This window comes from Erythrolamprus reginae, chromosome 5 (assembly GCF_031021105.1).
Source record: "Erythrolamprus reginae isolate rEryReg1 chromosome 5, rEryReg1.hap1, whole genome shotgun sequence".
NCBI classification, from domain to species: domain Eukaryota; kingdom Metazoa; phylum Chordata; class Lepidosauria; order Squamata; family Dipsadidae; genus Erythrolamprus; species Erythrolamprus reginae.
Genome location: NC_091954.1, coordinates 66,761,173 through 66,782,747, shown reverse-complemented (window position 1 = coordinate 66,782,747; position 21,575 = coordinate 66,761,173). Strand labels below are relative to the sequence as shown.

General features: G+C 43.8%; 1 long non-coding RNA gene across 2 annotated transcripts in view; it reads right to left on the bottom strand.

Moving 5' to 3' along the window:
- The window catches only part of LOC139167865 (uncharacterized), a 26,171-nt gene extending 4,596 nt beyond the window's left edge, over positions 1–21,575 (bottom strand). The window contains exons 1-2 of one of the 2 annotated variants that reach the window (XR_011559201.1): positions 20,846–21,575; positions 18,894–19,088 (exon numbers count right to left, since the gene is read on the bottom strand). This is a non-coding gene — a long non-coding RNA (uncharacterized lncRNA). Of the gene's footprint in view, positions 1–18,893; positions 19,089–20,845 lie in introns of those variants that run through there. The other variant, XR_011559202.1, reaches the window with a different exon arrangement.

The following is a 21,575-nucleotide window of genomic DNA, read 5'->3' as shown; positions in this document are numbered from 1 at the left end:
GACACAATCTGAATTTAGTTGGGGGAAAGATCAAAAGCAACGTGAGAAAATATTATTTCATTGAAAGAGTAGTACATCCTTGGAACAAACTTCCAGCAGATGTGGTTGGTAAATCCACAGTAACTGAATTTAAACATGCCTGGGATAAACATATATCCATTGTAAGATGAAATACAGGAAATTGTATAAGGGCAGACTAGATGTACCATGTGGTCTTTTTCTGCCGTCAGTCTTCTATGTTTCTATGGATGTATTTTGAGTCATATGTGTGGAAGGAATGACTCTTAGAAACAAACATTTGTTGATAGTCTGCTCTGTAATACAAAGATTTGTCACTTTCCTGTGACTATTACCAAGAAAAAAAAGTATCAACAGTCTTGCCTAATAGTGCAGAGAGCTGGGGAACTATGTTTCCATTTAATAAGTTGATAAATTTAATTATATTATAAAAACTCTCCATTTAAAAGTTCCAGAATACAGGAATAATGGGGAGGAATAGAATGTGTTTTGTGTATTGTGAACCCATCATCTTAATGTTTATGTAATATATTTCAAGGCAATACAAGACAAAGTCACAGTATTAAGGAATGGCTCCCAAAGACAGAATAAATTCCATATCAAAGCCAAAACACTGCCCCCCCCTTCCATCTGGTGATTGTAAATTTGCTTCCTACTTCTGTTCTCATGCATTGCTAATCTCTACAAAGGTGTTCCTGTCAGCCGCACCCATTGTAAAAATAAAGAGTTTCCTGTACAATAAGAATTTGTTCAAGAATTCCAAATCCAAAAATAGAAAAATGGCCCTTGTTTTTTCTTTGTTAAAAGCTTTGCGGCTATATGAAGGGATACAGTTTGTTTTACAAGTTGTGAATAACTCTTGAGTTTTGGTTGAGATAAGAGAGTGAAGATTGTATATCTACAATTAGGCATATCTACTTAAAAGACTTTATAAAGGTTTTGGCAAAGATTAAAAACGGATCTCCACACCCACAAAATAACATGAATTCACACATGTGCTTAAGCCAAGTGGAAAATCCAAGTGCTTCACTACCTCTTGGGGGGGGGGGGGGTGATGACACAAAATAGGTAGAGCCAGAGATGTTTACTTTCTAAAGTACAGCATCCCAGAACTTACACTGTGCGTGTGTGTATCCTTGTACAGTGGTTCCTCTACTTAAGAACTTAATTCGTTCCGTGACCAGGTTCTTAAGTAGAAAAGTTTGTTAAGTAGAAGCAATTTTTCCCATAGGAATCAATGTAAAAGTAAATGATGCTTGCAAACCCATTAGGAAAGAAATAAAAGCTCAGAATTTGGATAGGAGGAGGAAGAGGAGGAGGACAGTCGCTGTCGAAGGAAGAAGGTAGGTGAAGGGAATAAAAAAAATCCAAAACTTTAAGCTTAAAAAAAAAGAGGGACTCTGAGGTGGTGAGGAGCACGCGCTTCCCATACACCCGGTGCAAGGCTGCCTCCCATACACTGCGTGCGAGAGAAACACGGGAATGGCAGGAAACTGGCCGGGCCTTGGTGCTGCTCTCAAATTTCCTGGGAAATTTTCCCGGGCCTGGGTTCTTAAGTAGAAAATGGTTCTTAAGAAGAGGCAAAAAAAATCTTGAACACCTGGTTCTCCAATGCACTGCTGCGGAGAGTCCAACATGGGTGATACTTCAGCCTGATTGGTTAGGAACTGAGTTAGATTAGCATAATAATTAGCTCCGCCCTGTAGCCACCCCCCTATAGCTCAGTCTAAAAAACTCAGTCGTAGTGATAGGGACTAGAGTTTACTTCTCTGTTAAATTTGTATATATGTTTCATAAGTATTTTAAATGTATTAAATGTATTAAATGCATTAACTTCTCCTATTTGTTTTTCTCCCTCTTTTTTTCTTTTTTACAGAAACAGAAGAGGACAAGAGGATTCAGGTGTCTACCCTCCGTGGGTATAACCTGCAACTTATTACCTCCTCAGGGCTCGCACCCTCCGTGGGAGCAGCCCAGAGGTACGGCTCTCCCTGGGCTGGGTCCCTGACCTCCGTGGCCAAACCCCACCATCATGCCCAGCGGTCAATCCCAGAGCCGTTGCAATGGATTGAGGTCCCTAGCCTCCGAGGCCAAACCTCACCGAGCTCGGAGGGGCGAAGGTACAGTTGCCCCAGAGGCACCCCACCCCCCTCCCTTACTCTTTAGAGCTCACCGCTGGCGCTCGCTAAGCCGAAAAAGGGGACATTCCCGAGGCTTTTTTCTTACGCGCCAGCGAAGAAGCCGCCGATTTCGGCGGCAGATTCAAAAGACCGACGAACAGCTGTTTGTCGGCTTTTGAGAGCGGCGGCGCCCAGCGGCTTCGGCGGTGAGAAGAACGGCCGCGAAACAGCACAGCGGGGGCTATTAAGGGCCGGTGAAGGCAGGACCGCCTTCGGAGAGGCTAAGCATAGAGGCTGGCGGTCAGCTAACGCTTGCCTCGGATCCCGCTTGGACGCGCCCGCCATTTTAAAGGCTTGGCGTTAAAGCAACAACGCCCACCTTGAATTTCCCGCGCTTGGCTGCGCCCGCCATTTTGAATGCGGAAACACGCAGTTTATTCAAAGCCTTCCCAGCAGCCCTAGAGGGTGACCACACCCATTGCCGAGCTCCTTAGCGCCATTTTGTGGTGAATACGGAGCTCGGTCGGTCATCATTTCTTCTCTATCTGAACAAGTGAGAGAGTATATAATTTTCATCTTACTTACTGTGAGTAACGTTACAATTTGGGATGGCTGATCAAGCATCCAGCGCCCCCAACGAGGCTGTAGCTGGGAGGGAGGAGGCCCCGAAGTCAAGCACCAAGGCCCATTCCTCTAGAGCCAAAACCAAAGCTTCCTCATCTTTAAAGGAAGCAGAGAAGAAGATTAAGGCCCTAGAGGCGCAGCTGGAGGCCGCCCAAAAGCAGGCCCCGCTGAACCCTTCGCCTCTTGCACTATCCACTTGCCCAGCACAACAAACATTGCCACAATGGCTTCCTAGCTGCTCTCCAGGGGCACATAGAGATTCAGTGGCTTCAGTGCACAGCGCAGAATTATCCCCGGAGAGACAGGCCCCTCAAATGCTGTCTGAACCTCAGAGGTCTGACTTTTTGATGCCTCAGACTCAATCATGGTATCAGCCTCCTCAACCACGTTATGCGCCCCCATCTGCAACATTCACCCCTTCAGCAGCGGGGCTCAGGGCTAATGAGACTTGGCAGTCTATGCCACCTGCCTTGCAAGAAATGTTAACCAATACATACACGCACGGCGTGTCCATTGGTGCCCAGCAGGTGGCTGGGTCACAGAACAGGCCACCTAGAAGGGACCTTTGGTCTGTACCACATACCTCCGCATTTCCACAGGAGTCTGAAATGGAGGAGGAGGAGGAGGTGGACACAGATCACGAATGCGAGCTGTCGGAGGATGAAGCCCCTCCACCAGACCAGCCCGTTTCTGCGATGTTATTCAAACCAGCCCTTTACGATGTCCTCTTAAGAAAGGCAAAGCTAGTGGCCACTGTGACAGACGCTTCCAAGCCTCCCGTGGCAGCAGCAGGATTACAACCAGCTGCGAGACTATTCAATGAACCACAAAAGGAGTCCCACCACATTCCATCTTCACAGATTTTTGTGGAAAGCGTCAAACGCCCATGGGAACACCCGGCGGCAGCACAGGGGCCTTCTATGATGGATCGTAGATTCTACACTTTCGATCCGGAAATTGAGGACTTACTATCCTTCCCGACCATTGATCAACCGGTTGCGAGTTTGGTCTCCAACGCGATGGTCCCGTCGGATCTGGCTGAGGGGCTGAAGCCGGAGGATAAAAGGGCAGAGACACTCATTCGCAAGACCCACCAGATGGCTTCATGGGCCTTGAGGGCGGCTGCATCCGCCTCTTTCTTCAACAGAACCAGTATACTCTGGCTACAGGAAATGCAAGCCAGAGTGGGGCCAGAAGAGGGGCGGCTCAGGCAGGATCTAAGCAAGCTGATCCTGGCATCCGAATTCTCAGCGGATGCGACCTTAAACGCAGCCAAATTCGCCTCTAGAGCAATGGCAGCAACCCTATCATCTAGGAGATTGCTTTGGCTACGATCCTGGCAAGCCGACGCCAAGTCTAAATGGCGCCTGGCTTCGGCACCCTTCTCCGGGTCAGAACTTTTTGGTCAGTCATTGGACAAGGTCCTTATCGAAGATAAGGACAAGAAAAAGGTGTTGCCAAGATCAGCCAGGCGAGCGGACCGACGTCAGACTCCCTTCTACCGCCGCCAGCCCTTTCGCCAGGAGCCTGCCACGGCGGGCGCACAAAATCAGAGACCTTACTCTAGTGGATACAACCAGAACACGTTCAGGAGTAACAGAGGTGGATACGGCAATAGAGGTAGGCAGTATCAGCAATCCAGGAAGCCCTTCGGAAACAATAACCAGAGGGGATTCCGTGGACAAAAATGACTGGACTATGGAAATCCCTATTGGAGGCCGCCTCCAGGCATTTGCCACAGCATGGAGCGGTACAACCACAGATGTGTGGGCCCTCAATACAGTCTCCCAGGGCCTCAAACTCAAATTTCTTTATCCACCGCATCAACGATTTATCCAATGCCCCTGGACCAACTGCTCCCACAAGAGGGCCCTCTTGCAGCAGGAGGTCCTTCACCTGTTGGACATTGGAGCAATAGAGCCGGTCCCCCCAGATCAACGCGGGACGGGGTACTACTCGATAGTTTTTGTAGTACCAAAGACCTCGGGGGGATGCAGGCTGATCTTGAACCTGAAGCAGCTCAACCTGTATATCAAGTATGTCAGGTTCAAAATGCATTCACTCCATACAATTCTGGCCTGCATAAGGAGGGGCGACTGGATGACCTCCATAGATTTGAAGGAGGCATACCTCCATGTACCAGTGCATGCAGACCACCGCAAATACCTCAGGTTCTGCATCAACGACAATCACTACCAGTACAGGGCAATGCCATTCGGTCTGTCATCCGCTCCGCGAACTTTCACGAAGCTATTGGACATCTTAACAGCATCCCTCCGATCCAGTTCAGTGCGCCTGATGGCGTATCTGGACGATATCGTCATATTATCGAGGGATCCGGAGAGAGCACAGTCAGATCTACAGGTGACCATTCAAACCCTAAGGGACCATGGTTTCACAGTCAACTTCCGCAAAAGCCATCTGACTCCCACTACATGTCTTCCTCACTTGGGGACAGTTATAGACTCCCAAATAGGCAAGGTCTTTCTATCACAAGAACGCCGACAGAAAATCCGGGAGATGGTGATTCTTCTTTGTCAACAAAGACAGACATCCTTGGCCTTCCTATCGCAGGTACTCGGGACCTTTGTTTCCTGCATCGAGATCGTTCCTTGGGCCCGACTCCACATCAGGCCCCTGCAATGGTTTCTTCTTCCTTACCAACGAAGTCGATCCAGCCATTCCCATCGTCTGGTGTCTATACCGAGGGCGGTCAGACGCTCCCTCCCATGGTGGCGCTCGTCGGCCCTACTTCAGGGTTCCACCTTCCTGAGGACAAAGGAAGTGGTCATCACCACAGACGCGAGCCTCACAGGCTGGGGGGCACACTCGGAGACACAAGTGGCACAGGGGCTGTGGACTGCAGCGGATCTAGAAGACACCAACATCAATCTTCTAGAGCTGAGAGCGGTCTTCCTAGCTCTTCAGGCCTTCCACAACGAGTGTCAGGACAGTCATATCCTGATACTCATGGACAATGTGGCCACCCGTTCCCACATAAATCATCAAGGGGGAACGAGGTCGGGCAGGCTAATGCAGGAGGCCGACGCCCTCATGTCCTGGGCAGAGTCAAATCTACTATCCCTCAGAGCGGAGCATATCTCGGGAGTGGACAATGTGCAGGCGGACTGGCTCAGCAGGTCCACCCTACACCCGGGAGAGTGGCGCCTGGGGGGGAAGGCATTCCAGGCCGTGATCAGGAGATATGGAAAGCCACTAGTAGACCTGTTTGCCATGTCGGACAACACTCACCTGCAGCGCTTTTTCTCCCGCTTCCCGTCACCGGGAGCCGAGAGGGTCAACGCCCTCAGGAGCCCATGGCCGGAGGGCCTATTGTACGCCTTTCCACCAGTATGTCTTATCCATCGGACAATTGCCAAACTGATAGCGGAGAGAGCCGAGATAATATTAATCGCTCCTTACTGGCCACGCCGTCCATGGTTTGCGGACCTGATGGACCTGTCAATATCACCACCGTGGCGGCTTCCGATCAGCCTTGTCTCCCTCAGCCAGGGGTCAGTCTCCCATCCAGACCCCCAGTGGTGGCAGCTTGCCGCGTGGCACTTGAGGGGAACAGGATGAAGGCAGCGTCACTCCCAGAAGACGTGATAGCTACAATTCAGGCAGCCCGGAGGCCTTCAACCACAAGGATATACCAGGCCACCTGGACAGCCTTCTACCAATTTTGCATGGCCAGGGGAGTGGATCCACAATCAGCTTCAGTGGACCACGTTCTGTCTTTCTTACAAGCAGGCCTTGACAAAGGGCTTGCCCCTAATACCCTTCGCAGACAGGTGGCAGCCATCTCCACCATAGTCAAACTTACTGACTGGAGATCCATTTCCCATCATCCCTGGGTGAGAGATTTTCTCAAGGGAGCCTCCAATCTTCGGCCTCCAACAGTACACAGATTTCCATCATGGGACCTTTCCTTTGTCCTGGACACTTTAACAGCTCCCCCTTTCGAGCCGCTCCGTAGTATCTCGCTTCGGCTATTATCTTTCAAGACGGCCTTCTTAGTGGCCATCACATCGGCCACAAGGGTATCCGAGCTTACGGCCCTTTCGGTCAGACCGGACTTATGTCGCTTCCACCCAAATAGGGTGGTTTTACGCCTTGACCCAACCTTCCTAACAAAGGTGAACACCTTGTTTCACAGGTCCAACGACATTGTTCTCCCTGACTTCTGCACACAGGGAAACCACCCGCTGGAACTACGCTGGCACAAGCTAGACGTGCGTAGAGCGGTAAAGATCTACATTCGCCGGACGGCCACATTCCGAAGGACGGAAGCTCTTTTCGTGTCCTTTGCAGCATCTACGATGGGAGCCAAAATATCTCCTACTACGTTTAGTCGCTGGGTGACGTCCTGTATAGCTACTGCTTATACTTCAAGGTCAAGGACAGTACCGGAACATGTAACAGCACATTCCACTAGGAGTGCGGCAACTTCCGCGGCGTGGTCCACGCAGGCTCCCTTGGAAGACATCTGCCGAGCTGCGACTTGGACCACCCCAAACACTTTCATTAGACACTACAAAGTGGACTCATTTGGGTCCTCTGAGGCGGCATTTGGCCGGAGAGTGCTGCAGAGGGTGTGTGAATCACATGCGCCCCTGGTCCAGCCTTCTCCCGCCCTGTTATCTTAATCTTGGGTATATCCCATGTTGGACTCTCCGCAGCAGTGCATTGGAGAAGGACCGTTGAACTTACCTGAACGGTCTTCTCGATGCACTGCGAGGAGAGTCCAAACCCATCCCGGCCATTTGGCCCAGGGGCTCAGTCTAGTTATTTGTTGAGTTAATAAAGTTGTGTTGATTGCACTACTCCTTCGTTTTTCTTGACTGAGCTATAGGGGGGTGGCTACAGGGCGGAGCTAATTATTATGCTAATCTAACTCAGTTCCTAACCAATCAGGCTGAAGTATCACCCATGTTGGACTCTCCTCGCAGTGCATCGAGAAGACCGTTCAGGTAAGTTCAACGGTCCTTCTTATCTAGAAAAGTTCTTAGGTAGAGGCGTTCTTAGGTAGAGGTACCACTGAATCTCACTTTACAATGGCAGTAAATCATACTGATTTTTAGCAAAAGTGAAATCTTAGAAAAAGTAAAAATTTAGCAATTTTTACTTCTTTTAGTTAGAAGAACTCTGTCCGTGGCTAAAACGGGAGAGGGCCTCAGGTTATCTACTCCTATTCTAAACTGTAAATTTGCTTAACATAAACCCAGCAATTGTGATTTATTCTACAGAACACAGGGTCCATTCAAGGAATAGCATTAACAAGCAGTCCTCCAGCAATTGAGTCATCAGAAAAGTATGACTGGCATAAACTTTTCTGCCCAGACTGCCAAGCCCTGTTTATGTCTTCATAGTAAAACTGCTGAATGGCAGTTTTTACAAGCTGTCTTTTCAGCTTGTAAAATCATTTATGGCTTCTTCAGTTTTGTTCTATTTCATGACGAGCATTACTTAGTAGGAAGAGCAACCACCCCATGTGGTGGGATGGAGTTGGATAGCCAGGCAGGGTTCCTAGGGTGGAAATTTAGCCACCTTGTAAGCTACCCAAGTGACTGGTCACAGGTCAGGTGGTGCTCCATACCTAAGATCTGTAACTCAACCTATTTCTGAGAAACGACCTACAGTACTAGTCTTCTAAAACTGCTAAATTTAGGTTCAAAATTATGGCTGGAGTATCTATCTATCTATCTATCTATCTATCTATCTATCTATCTATCTATCTATCTCTATCCCGCTATCTCTATCTATCTGTCTGTCCGTCCGTCCGTCCGTCCGTCCGTCCGTCCGTCCTATCTATCTTCTATCTAATTTATATGCCAGCCAACTCCTTAAAGACTCTTGGTGGCTTACAACAAATAAAAATATTTAAAAGAACAATTTAAAATTTCAAAGCCCTAGTATGAGCCATACATATCTCTCAATATCTCTCATGGCTGGATCTAGATGGTGAGTCTACAGAGAGGGGCGGCATACAAATCAAATAAATAATAATAATAATAATAATAATAATAATAATTATTATTATTATTATTATTATTATTATTATTATTATTATTATTATTATTATATGGTATCTCATTCAGTCAATGGCCCCAGGCCTGCCAGAAAAACCAGGTCTTTATAGCTTTGCAGAAGGCCAGGAGGGTGAAAAGGGTACAGATGTCAGGAGCAGCTATTTCCAGAGTGCCGGAGCCGCCACAGGGAAGGCCCTTTCCTGCAGCCTTGCCAGTTGGCATTGTTTGGTTGACGGGACTCGGAGAAGACCAGTCCCGTGGGATCTTATCAGTTGCTGGGAGGTATTTGGTAGGAGGCGGTACCGAAGACAGTCTGACCCTAAGCCATGTAAGGCTTTATAGGTGAGGGTTGGAGCCCCCCTGCTGAGTGTGTAAACAGAAGCAGGTGGTAGCCCAACTACAACCCCTGGCTTGGTATGAGTGAGATGTATGGACTGCCAGAGAAGAGGGGGGCAGCGCGGTGGGGGAGGGAATATCAGGGTGGGGGAGCCAGAGCATCATGGTCATGACTGGGAGAGACAGATATGGTGGGAGCCAGGGGGGGAGGGTAAGTCGCTCAGGGGGAACTAGGACTCACTGTTTAAGAGCGAATACTTGTTCAAGTCCCTTGAGCTCACCCCGTATAGCTGGTGACGGATGTCAGGGCCCTGATCTCAGGCTACTGCTGCTAAATGTCAGGTCGATTGTAAACAAGGCCCCTCCTTGTCCATGATTTACTCTTGGAGGAGGGGGATTACCTGGCACGCAGGAGGCTCTTCTCATGGTCACTCAGGCCCTTATCACCTCGCAGTTAGACTACTGCAACGTGCTCTTCATGGGGCTACCCTTGAAAAGCATTTGGAGACTACAATTAGTCCAGAATGCAGCTGCGCAAGCTGTTATGGGTGCACCTAGGTACACCCACATCACACCAACTCTCCGCAAGCTACACTGTTTTCCAATCTGGATGCAATTCAAGGTGTTGGTTATCACCTATAAAGCCTTACATGGCTTAGGGTCCACTTTCTGCCGCAAACCTCCCAGTGGCCGATAAAGGCCCACGGGGTTGGCCTTCTCCAGTCTCATCAGCTAAGCAATGTCGGTTGGCAGGGCCGAGGGGGAGGGCCTTCTCTGTGGTGGCACCAGCTCTCTGGAACCATCTGCCTCCAGAGATACATACTGCCCCCTACCCTGCTGGCCTTCTGGAAAGCCTTAAAGACCTGGCTCTGCTGGCAGGCCTTGGGCCGTTGATCAAACAACACATCTTCTAGATCCAGCCCCAAAAGATATGTTTGATTATACTAAGGGGTTTTAAATTGCCTTTTTAAATGCCTTTTTCTTGTTCTTAGCCCCTCAGAGTCCTTCTGGAGTTGAGCGGCATATAAATTAAATAAAATAAAGTTAATATAGGACACACACATTATTTTTAACTCATGGTTTGCATAAAAGGCCTTAATTTGTGTTGTGTTTTCTGTTATCAACCTGGGTGCCTTTTCTATTATAAGCCTGGGTGTCTTTTGTCCTTGTTCCTGACCTTCCACAAAACTAAAGCAAGGGATAAAACCTGGTGGAGGAGAAGCAATTTGCTGATCAGTGTGACTCTTTTCAATTGCAGGAGCTATTTGCTTTGTATATTTGCATTTACTGGTTCGGATCACTAAGCCAACAAATGTTTCTTCACGTCAGACGTTGCCACCTCTTTTGTCAACAGAGAAAACTGGTCTTTATATGTTCCCATATTGCCAAAGCATCCATGTTGATCATTGTAAAACATTTTAAAACAATGTTCCCCAAAGTAAAATATTTTGGATTTATAAAAAGTGCTCGGTACATTATTAGAATAGCTTGAAAACTATTAATTTTTAAAATTATTTCTCCTTGAAGGCAAATTAAAACTCACGTTTGTATTTGTACAAGCTTCAAGAGATTTCAGAGATTCTCGATAGGCTGCTACTACTATCCCCACTATCTACTACCTGATAGTTGGGCTGTCTTCCTTTTCACACAATTGCCTCAGCTTGCCTCATTTCTGCGATATACTTCAGAAAGGGCCCACTTTATCATTGGTATTGTTTAGAAATTCTTGCTGTTCTCATGAAAGTAGAACTAACTTTAAAAACACAAACCTAATTTAGCTCTAAAAGTTTCTATTACTATGTTACCATTTTAAATTTAAATATTAATCATTTCAGAAATTATTGCCTTTATCTCAGCATCTACTGTTGACCTACTATCGCAGCACCATTGAGAGTGTCTTGACATATGGCATTCTAGCTTGGTATGGGAGCAGCTCTGTAACGAACAAAAAAGCTCTACAGAGAATTATTAAATTATTAAATTATTAAATTATTAAATTATTAAAACTGCCCAGAACATCATTGGGCTCCAGCTACCTGCCCGAGTCTGCGGAGAGGGGCGGCATACAAATCTAAATAAATAAATAAATAAATAAATAAACAAATAAACAAATAAACAAATAAACAAACAAATAAATAAATAAATAAATAAATAAATAAATAAATAAACAAACAAACAAACAAACAAATAAATAAATAAATAAATGACATCTTCACATCTCGCTGCTCTAGGAAGGTGCATAACATTCTTAAAGACTCTTCTCATCCTGCTTACAATCTTTTTGAACTGTTGCCTTCTGGCAGAAGATACAGAACAACTAGAACTCGGACCATACGTTTCCTGAATAGTTTTTATCCCAGAGCTATACAGTGTTCCCTCGATTTTTGCAGGGGTTGTGTTCCGAGACCGCCCGCAAAAGTTGAATTTCCGCGAAGTAGAAATGCGGAAGTAAATACACCATTTTTGGCTATGGACAGTATCACAAGCCATCCCTTAACATTTAAACCCCTAAACTGCAATTTCCCATTCCCTTAGCAACCATTTAGATTATTACTCACCATGTTTATTTATTAAAGTTTATTACAAAAAATATTCATTAAAGGCAGACGAAAGTTTGGCGATGACATATAACGTCATCGGGCGGGAAAAATTGTGGTATAGGGAAAAAACTCGCAAAGTATTTTTTAATTAATATTTTTGAAAAACCGTGGTATAGACTTCCCGTGAAGTTCGAACCAGCGAAAATCGAGGAACACTGTACTCGCACTTAACAACGAACTAAAGGGTCAGCATCAGTGAACTGTTGGACAATATTACTTGGTTTGTCATGTAGATGGTTGAGTGGTTTAGGGTGGGGAATTTGTAGTGGGTGGGACATTTTATTCTATTTTTTTATTCTATTTTTTATTCTATTTTTAAATTTACCTATTCTAATTTTATGTATGGTGGGACTGGTCTCTGGGTGTCACACGACTTTCGCTGCCAATGTCAATTCGTTGTTTTGACAATGACAATACATTTATTATTATTATTATTATTATTATTATTATTATTATTATTATTTTTCTCATTAAGAAAAAGCAAATCAAATAGGTTACTGTAGTTTCAGTAAAGCATGTTTCGAGGGCAGAGAGCAAACTACTGTATGAAAGCAAAGCTGTATTCTTTCTTCAGCAACCTTTGCTAAATTTCATTATTTGAATTTTGTTTTGTTTTGCAAACTGATTTTTTTTTTCCCAGAGGCATGAGCTGATTTCAAAGAGCATGCCCTTCTCAAAGGACGAAAGGAGTTCAGTCTCGGGCAACTGCTTCCCTCTGCCACAAGGCCCTCTTAGCAGAGGGAACAAGGATGTTTCTGTCACAAGTGCTTCGTTCTCCAGACTCTACCAGTTTAGCGTCTGGAAATGGGTGATGCAGGACCCTCTCAATGCTGTGGAACAGGATGGTCTAGTTCCTCTCACAGGAAAAGAGATTAAATAAAACAATTTGTTCTGGGTTAGATAGCACAACAAAGGAGAGGTGCAGTAATGCAACTTTCGTTTTTGTTCAAATTAAAAATACCGTATTTTTCGGAGTATAAGACTTTTCCCTCCTTAAAAGAGGCTGAAAATTTGGGCACGTCTTATACTCTGAATGTGGCTTTTTCAAAGCTTTTTCCCGCAGCCCTAACTAGATGCTAATGATCTTCTCAGCTTTCTAATCCCTCCAAAGAATTTTTTTTCTGCCCTAAGTCTTTGCAGGCTTATTTTCATTCCTACTCTCTGAAAAAGGTTTTTTCAGCCCTAACCAGGGGATAAAGTAATGTGTTGAAGCTGAACATACTAAGGACGCTAGCCATATGAATACCTAGTAGGTAGATTTTTTCCCTATTTTCCTCCCCCAAAACTAAGGTGAGTCTTATATTCCAGTGCGTCTTATACTTTGAAAAATATGGTAAATGCATTAACATGTTTAGTCAAATTATACATTTCTCATATTTTTTTAAAAAAATGCAATGTCCATGCTTTTTATTTCAAATTTCTGACTTGTATATCTGTGAATTATGAAAACTTATTTTAAAAAATTGACAAAAAGAAAAATCACCTGTCCTTTGGTAAATCACAGAGGAAACCTGACTTTAGCACCACCTATTCACCCTGTGTCACCTTCAGAGTTAACCAATATAACTCTGAGTCAGAGCTCCATTGAAAAGCTTCAAGCGTGACATTGCACAGAAGATCTATCACAATGGAATAAGATTGAAATAAATATGTACAAGAAGAAATACAATGGTACCTCATGATAAGAATCCCTCGCCATACAAACAACCTGAGATTCGAACCCGGGGTTTGGATATTTTTTGCCTCTTCTTACGAACGTTTTCCGTCTTACGAACCCACCCCCGCCGCCCGGCTGTCGCTTTTTGAAACAGCCGGGGGGCTTCCCAGCGTCCTCCTGAACCCGAACGCCAAACCTGAACTTCCGGGTTCGGCGTTCAGGAGGCCGCCGAGAAGCCCCCCGGCTGTTTCAAAAGACGACAGCTGGGCGGCAGGGCTTCTCAGCGGCGTCCCGAACACCAAACCCGGACATTCGGCAAAAGTTCGGGTTCGGGAAGCTGCCGAGAAGCCCCGCCGCCCGGCTGTCGTCTTTTGAAACAGCCGGGGGGCTTCTCAGCGTCCTCCTGAACCCGAACGCCAAACCCGAACTTCTGGGTTCAGCGTTCGGGAGGCCGCCGAGAAGCCCCTCCCGAACGCCAAACCCAGAAGTTCAGCCTCCCAAACGCCGAACCTGGAAGTTCGGGTTTGGCGTTCGGGTTCAGGAGGACGCTGGGAAGTCCCCCGGCTGTTTCAAAAAGCGATAGCCGGGCAGCGGGGCTTCTCGGCGGCCTCCCGAACTCGAACTTTTGCCGAACTTCCGGGTTCGGCATTGGGAGAATGCTGAGAAGCGCCCAGCTGTTTCAATTGAAACAGCCGGGCGGTGGTGGTTTTTTCCGTTTTTTGTTGTTGCACGGATTAATTCATTTTGCATTGTTTCCTATGGGAAACAATGTTTCGCCTTATGAACTTTTCGCCTTACGAACCTCCCCTGGGAACCAATTAGGTTTGTAAGACGAGGTATTACTGTACCACTAAATAATAACAAATGTCAAAATCTAAAAAAAAAGGGAAAGAAAATAGATCCTGATGATGGACGTGCTTGTATACTTTTCTCAGTAACACGGTAGAGCTGATTTGCCACTGCCTAGAAATATAATGAACAAGATCCAAACATTATTTAAGAAACTTGGAATGCATGGCATGAAAAGATCTTTATAATGCATACCAAATGTTTGTACCCTTCCCTTTCTGGATAAACATTGTTATGTAAAACATAAAAGAGTTAGAAATAGAAATAAAAAATAGAGATAATAAAAATAAAATATCAAAGGAAACATGGCCTAACTTAATTTATTCTGATGCAATTCATATTTATCTTTGCAAACTTATCCCTGCTTTACTAGATCCATTGATCCATATCTTGTTCCTTAAACTCACTTATCTTTTAGGATCTCATTAGTCCATCCAACCATGACTTCCTTAGTCTTTCCCTGCTTCTCAAATCTATTCACCCTTCATGTACAGGTAATTTGTACATTGTCATGTACATTGACTTACAATAGTTTGATATTACAATGGTACTGAAAAAAAGCAATTTAGGACTACAGTGTTCCCTCAGTTTTCGTGGGGGATGCGTTCCGAGACCACCCGCGAAAGTCAAATTTCCGCGAAGTAGAGATGCGGAAGTAAATACACCATTTTTGGCTATGGACAGTATCACAAGCCATCCCTTAACACTTTAAACCCCTAAATTACCATTTCCCATTCCCTTAACAACCATTTACTCACCATTATTACTGGTACTCACCATTGAATAAGACACTTAGTGATTCTGATATTTATAAACATAATTATTTATAAACATTATTATTAAAATTATTATTTTTTTGTTATTTATTTGCAAAAATTATTAGTTTGGCGATGACGTATGATGTCATCGGGCAGGAAAAACCGTGGTATAGAAAAAAACCCGCAAAGTATTTTTTAATTACCGGTAATATTTTTTGAAATACTGTGGTATAGGCTATTCACAAAGTTCGAACCCACGAAAATTGAGGCAACACTGTATTGTTCACACTTACAGCTGCATTCCCATTGTCACATGATCAGAATTCAGATTCTTGCCAACTGACTCATGACTCACTCATGACGGTGGCAGTGCCCCAAGGTCATGTGATCAAGGCCAATGGGGAAGCCAGATTCATTTAACAATCATGTTATTAATGCAGTGATTCACTTAATAAGGATCTGGCAAGGAAGGTCGTAATATGGGGCAAGGTTTACTTAACAACTGCCTTGTTCAGCATTGGAAATGTTGGGTTCTATTGTAAATTGAGGACTACCTGGTATATGTTTTATGATTTGATCTTCAGTCATTCATTCTTCCGTTTGCACAAACCATCTCAATACAAGTCTTTTGTATTCCACGTTCACACAGCAACCATTTGCTTTTCATCTGCAACACACCTTTTTTAAGTTACCTATTGCATTTCAACTTTTGGCTTGACGTTTTAGCGAGATAAAACAAATTTACAGCAAATCTATTAAAACAAAATATTGTTTCAAGTGATATATTTATTTTACACTTCCAACAATTTGAAACCAAATTATTGGAGGTGTAAAAATAAAAATGGGACCTTTTTTCATCTATGGTGGACATGCCTCCAAATAAAAAAGATATGGAAAAAAGTTAAAATGTGGATCTTTGAAATTACTATAATTAAACTGATATTAAAACCAGAGACCTTTCTTCTAGGCATAATAAATAAAAAACTTAAGAAAGACTACTATTGTTTAATACAACTCATGATTACTACAATTAGAATTACAATAGCGCAAAATTGAAAAAAAGAAGAAACACCATCAGAAAGAGAAATGATAAAAAAAATATCCGACTGTCCAGAAATGGACAGATTAACTTAAAAATAAAGAAGAATCAAAATACTATGAAATTTGGAAGAAATTTTATGACTGGGTCGAGACAAGAAAAAATAATGGTAGTAAATAAATTAGATGTTCCTAAAATCAATCCGAGACGCAAAATTAAGATTAAATCAATCTGACTTTAGATTAATTGAATGATAGAACAAACGTTTGATAACCGCTGATGCCATAAGCTGTATATTGATATATATATATATAAAAAGAACTGTGTGGCTAACAGTTCAACGTGGAGGGAGGGAGAATTAGGGGCAGCTCTGTATAATATATTTTAGAATCTAAGTACAACTATACAAATAATAATTATATTGCGGAATGATACAATATGTACAACACCATATGCCTGCTCTTTTTAATCTTTGTATTATAATAAAAAAAAATTTTTTTTTTTAAAAAAAATTATTTAAAAGTGCTTTTTGCCTCTGTCCATGTGCAGAAGCTGTTTTTTTTTCAGCACTGCACATTTGCACCTGCCTGCGCAAAGCCTCAAGGAGCAAAGAAAATAAGAGCCCACCCCTGGTCTGGCCCTCCACTGCTGAATAGGCCTCCACCTGGATTGGCTGCAGAGTCGCCAGGAATTCTGGAGGATTCTTCACCGGTTTATTCGGCTGCCACCCAGAACTGAGACACTCAGGCGGCCCACGTATCTTCTCTGATTATGCATGTGCCATCTGGGAGGAGAGGGGTGTTACGACAACGTCTGTGAGACTTGCCGACCATACGGCACCCTTACTGGTTAAGACGCGTACAGCCAGGCAGTGGGAGAATTTATTTATTTATTATTTATTTATTAGATTTGTATCCCACCCCTTTCCGTAGACTCGTGGCGGCTCACAACACAATAAAACAGTTCATAACAAATCTAATAATTTACAATTTAAAATATTAAAAAACCCATTATTTAAGTAAACATACATACAAGCATACCATACATAAATTGAATTGAATAGGTCCGGAGGAGATGTCTCAGTTCTGCCATTGGTCTGCCCGCCTGAGGGCTTCTTTATAAGTAACTGTCAGATGGCACATATTGTTATTGCTGTTCAGAGTCGACTTGTTCTTTGCTGTTAGAAATAAAGATTCCCTCACAACTTGATTTGCCTCAGTTCCTGCTTGCCTAGTTCTCCATACAGAACAGAAGGCCTGGAGTACCAAAACAATCCAAGGAAGCAAAGGATCTCTAGATCTTCGCAAGGTAAGTATCCACAAGCCTATGAAAGCCAATGCACGGGAGGTATCGGTAGGGCATGTTGCAAAGCCTCTGTGGTTGTTTGTAAGGGTGAAAAACTGCTGTAGTGCTGTAACACTTGTAGTTTTGGGAGTTGTTTGTATATGCTAGGGCAGTGTTTCCCAACCTTGGTAACTCAAAGATATTTGGACTTCAACTCGAATGCTGGCTGGGGAATTCTGGGAGTTGAAGTCCAGATATCTTCAAGTTGCCACGGTTGGGAAACACTGTGCTAGGGGAAGCATATCACGCAGTGGTGGGGTCCTGCCAGTTAAGCAACCAGTTTGGTTATCACACACTTTGCACGTATGCAGTTTTACAAAAATGTTATCTTCCTCATGACTGCTGGGGAGAAACACAGCTGAGGCACGGCAATCTGCTCTGCCACAAGAAATCAGCTGAGAAGATATAGGTCAGTAAAGCATAGGGGTGGGCAGGCCCACCTGATTGTCACAGTGAACTGGCTGGTCCCAGCTGATCATCGGAGCATCTGGTTTGCCCAGACTGGTAGAATCCCACCCCTGATATCGCGTAACTTCGAACGTTCGCTAAGGGAACACTAGTAACCTGGGGATTGTGCATACATTGTGTTTGCACAAAATACTAAGCTAAAATATGGTTTAATGGTGATGGTTCAGTGTACTATGAATACAGTGGTACCTCTACCCAAGAACGCCTCTACTTAAGAACTTTTCTAGATAAGAACCGGGTGTTTAAGATTTTTTTGCCTCTTCTTAAGAACCGTTTTCTACTTAAGAACCCGAGTCTGGAAAAATTTCCCAGGAAATTTGAGAGCGGCACAAAGGCCCGGCCAGTTTCCTGCCATTCCCCCTGGGTTTCTCTCTCTGGCACAGTGTATGGGAGGCAGCCTCACGCTGGGTGTATGGGAGGCACATGCTTTTCCTCGCCCCCTCAGAGTCCCTCTTTTTTTTAAGCCTTAAAGTTTTAGATTATTTTGATTCCCCTCACCTCACCTTCTTCCTTCAGCAGTAACTGTCCTCCTCCTCCTCTTCTTCTTCTTCCTCCTCATCCCACTCAAATTCCGTGCTTTTCTTTCTTTCCTAATGGGTTTGCACGCATTATTTGCTTTTACATTGATTCCTATGGGAAAAATTGCTTCTACTTACAAACTTTTCTACTTAAGAACCTGGTCACGGAACGAATTAATAGAGGTACCACTGTACAGCCAGACCCTCAATTTCTCTGAGATTCAGTTAGTGAATGTATTTGTGTGGAACTCAGACTGAAATTTTGAAATGCACAAAGTACTGTTTTGGGTATATTGGTCAACATATGTATTACACTCTGGGGCCTTCTGCTTCTCTAACTATGATGGGTCCTCTTCCTATCTCTAGATTTTTCTCTTGTTTTTTTGTTCTCTTCACAAATTCTTCTCAGTCTTCCTGTATGCTTGTCAGAAATCACATAATCTTCACATTCTGCCTCATATGTGTTCTGTCGGGCTCTCTGGTACACTCCTCCCAAAAATTCACAGGTACAAATTTCAGACACACACACGTTTGAGAAGTCAAAACAATGTTCTTTATAATGAAAATTCACATAAACTAAGCCTTCTTTTGGTATAGCAAAGAGCACTGGTCTCCAAACAAACTGGTAATTTGTACAAGTCCCTTATCAGTTCTGTGATACTTAGCTTGCAGCTGTGAGGCAATTCACAGTCCTTCTTCTTCCACAAAGTGAAACACACTTTGCTCTGGTTTAGTTTCAAAGCAGGGAAAAATCAGCACGCAAAAGGTCAAAGTCAGTAAAGCAGTCATGAAACACAATGATCAGATAATCCTCCACAATGGCCAAACCCACAGGCTGCTATTTATAGCAGCCTCACTAATTACCACAGCCCCACCCAACCACAGGTGGCCTCATTTTCTTTGATAATAATATTTTCATTGTTGCCTATGCATCGTTCTCCTCATGCGTGGCTGTATCATTAACTCTTGTTCTGAATCCAAGGAGGAGCTAGATAATTGATCTCCTTCTGAGCTATCTGCCACACTCACATCCTCCCTGTCACTCATGTCTTCTTGGTCAGAGGAGCCTTCATCATCAGATTCCACTGGGGGCAAAACAGGCCTGCAGCATGTGGATGTCTCCCCCACATCCACAGTCCTTGGGGCAGGAGCAGGACCAGAGCTAACCACAACAATATGGATATTTGTACTTGATGTGAACACTGATCTATTTTTATGAAGCTTTTTTGTTTATCATGTATGAATTGTTGAAGCGGTATCTCTAGTCACAGAGGTAGGTTCCTGAATTTATAGAAGGTAATGGTGGAGTTTGCACTTGCGGTACTTTCTTTTTTATCAGAGCTCCAAAATCCACGAGTCAGAATCATCCGGGCAAACTTATGATGCAATTAAATGAAATTAGAAATAGAAGGGCAGATGGATGACGAAATGATTCAGTGTTTCCCATGAAAATGGTGTAATGCATGTAACGTAATGCATCCTATTACAAGATATTAGGTTATCCTGGAACCCTAATTGTGCAGGGCAAAGGCAATTTTGTCACAGCTATATTATTTTAAATCAGAAACCATGGACTATTCGCTAGGAAAAAAAATCTAAACCATGTGTTCACATGAATTTAAAATGTTTATTTTGTCTATTGTTACTTGGTGCTATCTAGTAAATAAACATTTGTTTATAATCGCCAGGCACCATGTTCTGGTACCAAAGAATGATATTTTTGAAGAAAATGTTAAGAAAACCATGTTCTTGCTAAGCTGACCCATCTTTGACTACAATGTGCTTTTAAAATAAGAGCAGAGAACTGCTCTGTGGCTGCCTCCAATCCTCCTGATGTTCACTTAACTATCAATGTCGTTTGATGGGCCCCAGGGGAGGAGCCTTCTCTGTTGCGGCCCCAGCCCTCTGGAATCAAACCCCCCCCCCAGAGATTAGAACGGCCCCCACCCTCCTTGTCTTTCGCAAATTACTCAAGACCCACCTTTATCACCAGGCATGGGGGAACTGAGACATCCTCCCCCAGGCTTCTATATTTTATGTTTGGTATGTATGTGTTGTATGTTTTAAATTGCTGGGGTTTTAGATATGTTTTATTTTAATATTAGATTTGTTTCACTGTTATATTGTTTCTATTACTGTTGTGAGCTGCCCCGAGTCTTCGGAGAGGGGCGGCATACAAATCTAATTAATAATAATAATAATAATAATAATAATAATAATAATAATAATAAATGTATGTTTAATAAAACAATAAAAGAGACAAATATAGTTTATCATGGAAAATCTGAATATTTCCAGAAGGTATTAAAACAATCACATCTGCTCTATGCTCCACTGTGTCCTTTGTCCTTCGCAGATCAGAAATGAACAGTGTTTGCCCCTTGAATTCTGTTTCTGTGGCCCTGCAACCTCCAAAAATTCATCTCAATTCCTCCAAAACAGACCGCCAAATATGTGATGCCATTCCATACACTTAGCTTACCTCTGGCCTGAAAAATGTGGCCCTGGCTTCTTATTTTGATGGCACTGATTTTTTCTTGCTGGGCCTCCCGCAAAGCCAACCAGCGACAGAGCCTCCTTCCCTCTCAGTTTTTTGTCCTTATTCTTCCAATTGTGCCGCTATCTTGAATATTCTCCCTACCATCCTGTAAAAGAGGAGAGGGCATTTTATTAGCCTCTTTAGATCCCTGCCCTACAGGTAGTTCTGACTTGTAACGGTTCGTTTAGGGACCATTTGAAGTTTACAGTGGCACCGAAAAAACGTTATTTATGATTGTTTTTCACACTTACGGCTGTTGTGGCATCCTGATGGTGATGTGATCAAACTACAGATGGCTTGGCAACTGACTCCCATTTATGACAATTGCGCTTTCTCAGAGTCATGTGATCACCTTTTGCAACCTTCTGGGGAAGCCAGATTCGTTTAACAAGCATATTACTAACTTAATAATTAACAACTGTGGCAAGAAAGGTAATAAAATGGGGCAAAACTCATTTAACAACTGTCTCGCTTAGCAACAAAAAAAATTGAGTTCAATTATGGTGGTAAGTCAAGGACAAAGTATTGCTTTGTCACCAAATTTTCTGGGGATTGTCCATCTGGATTCATGGACAAAATTCTCTTTCTGGATTTTCCTTGGCAGGTAGCACTGACATCCAGTAGGGGGTTCCTGCCTAATTGTATGCAGGAATTGTACGGCTAATTGTATGCA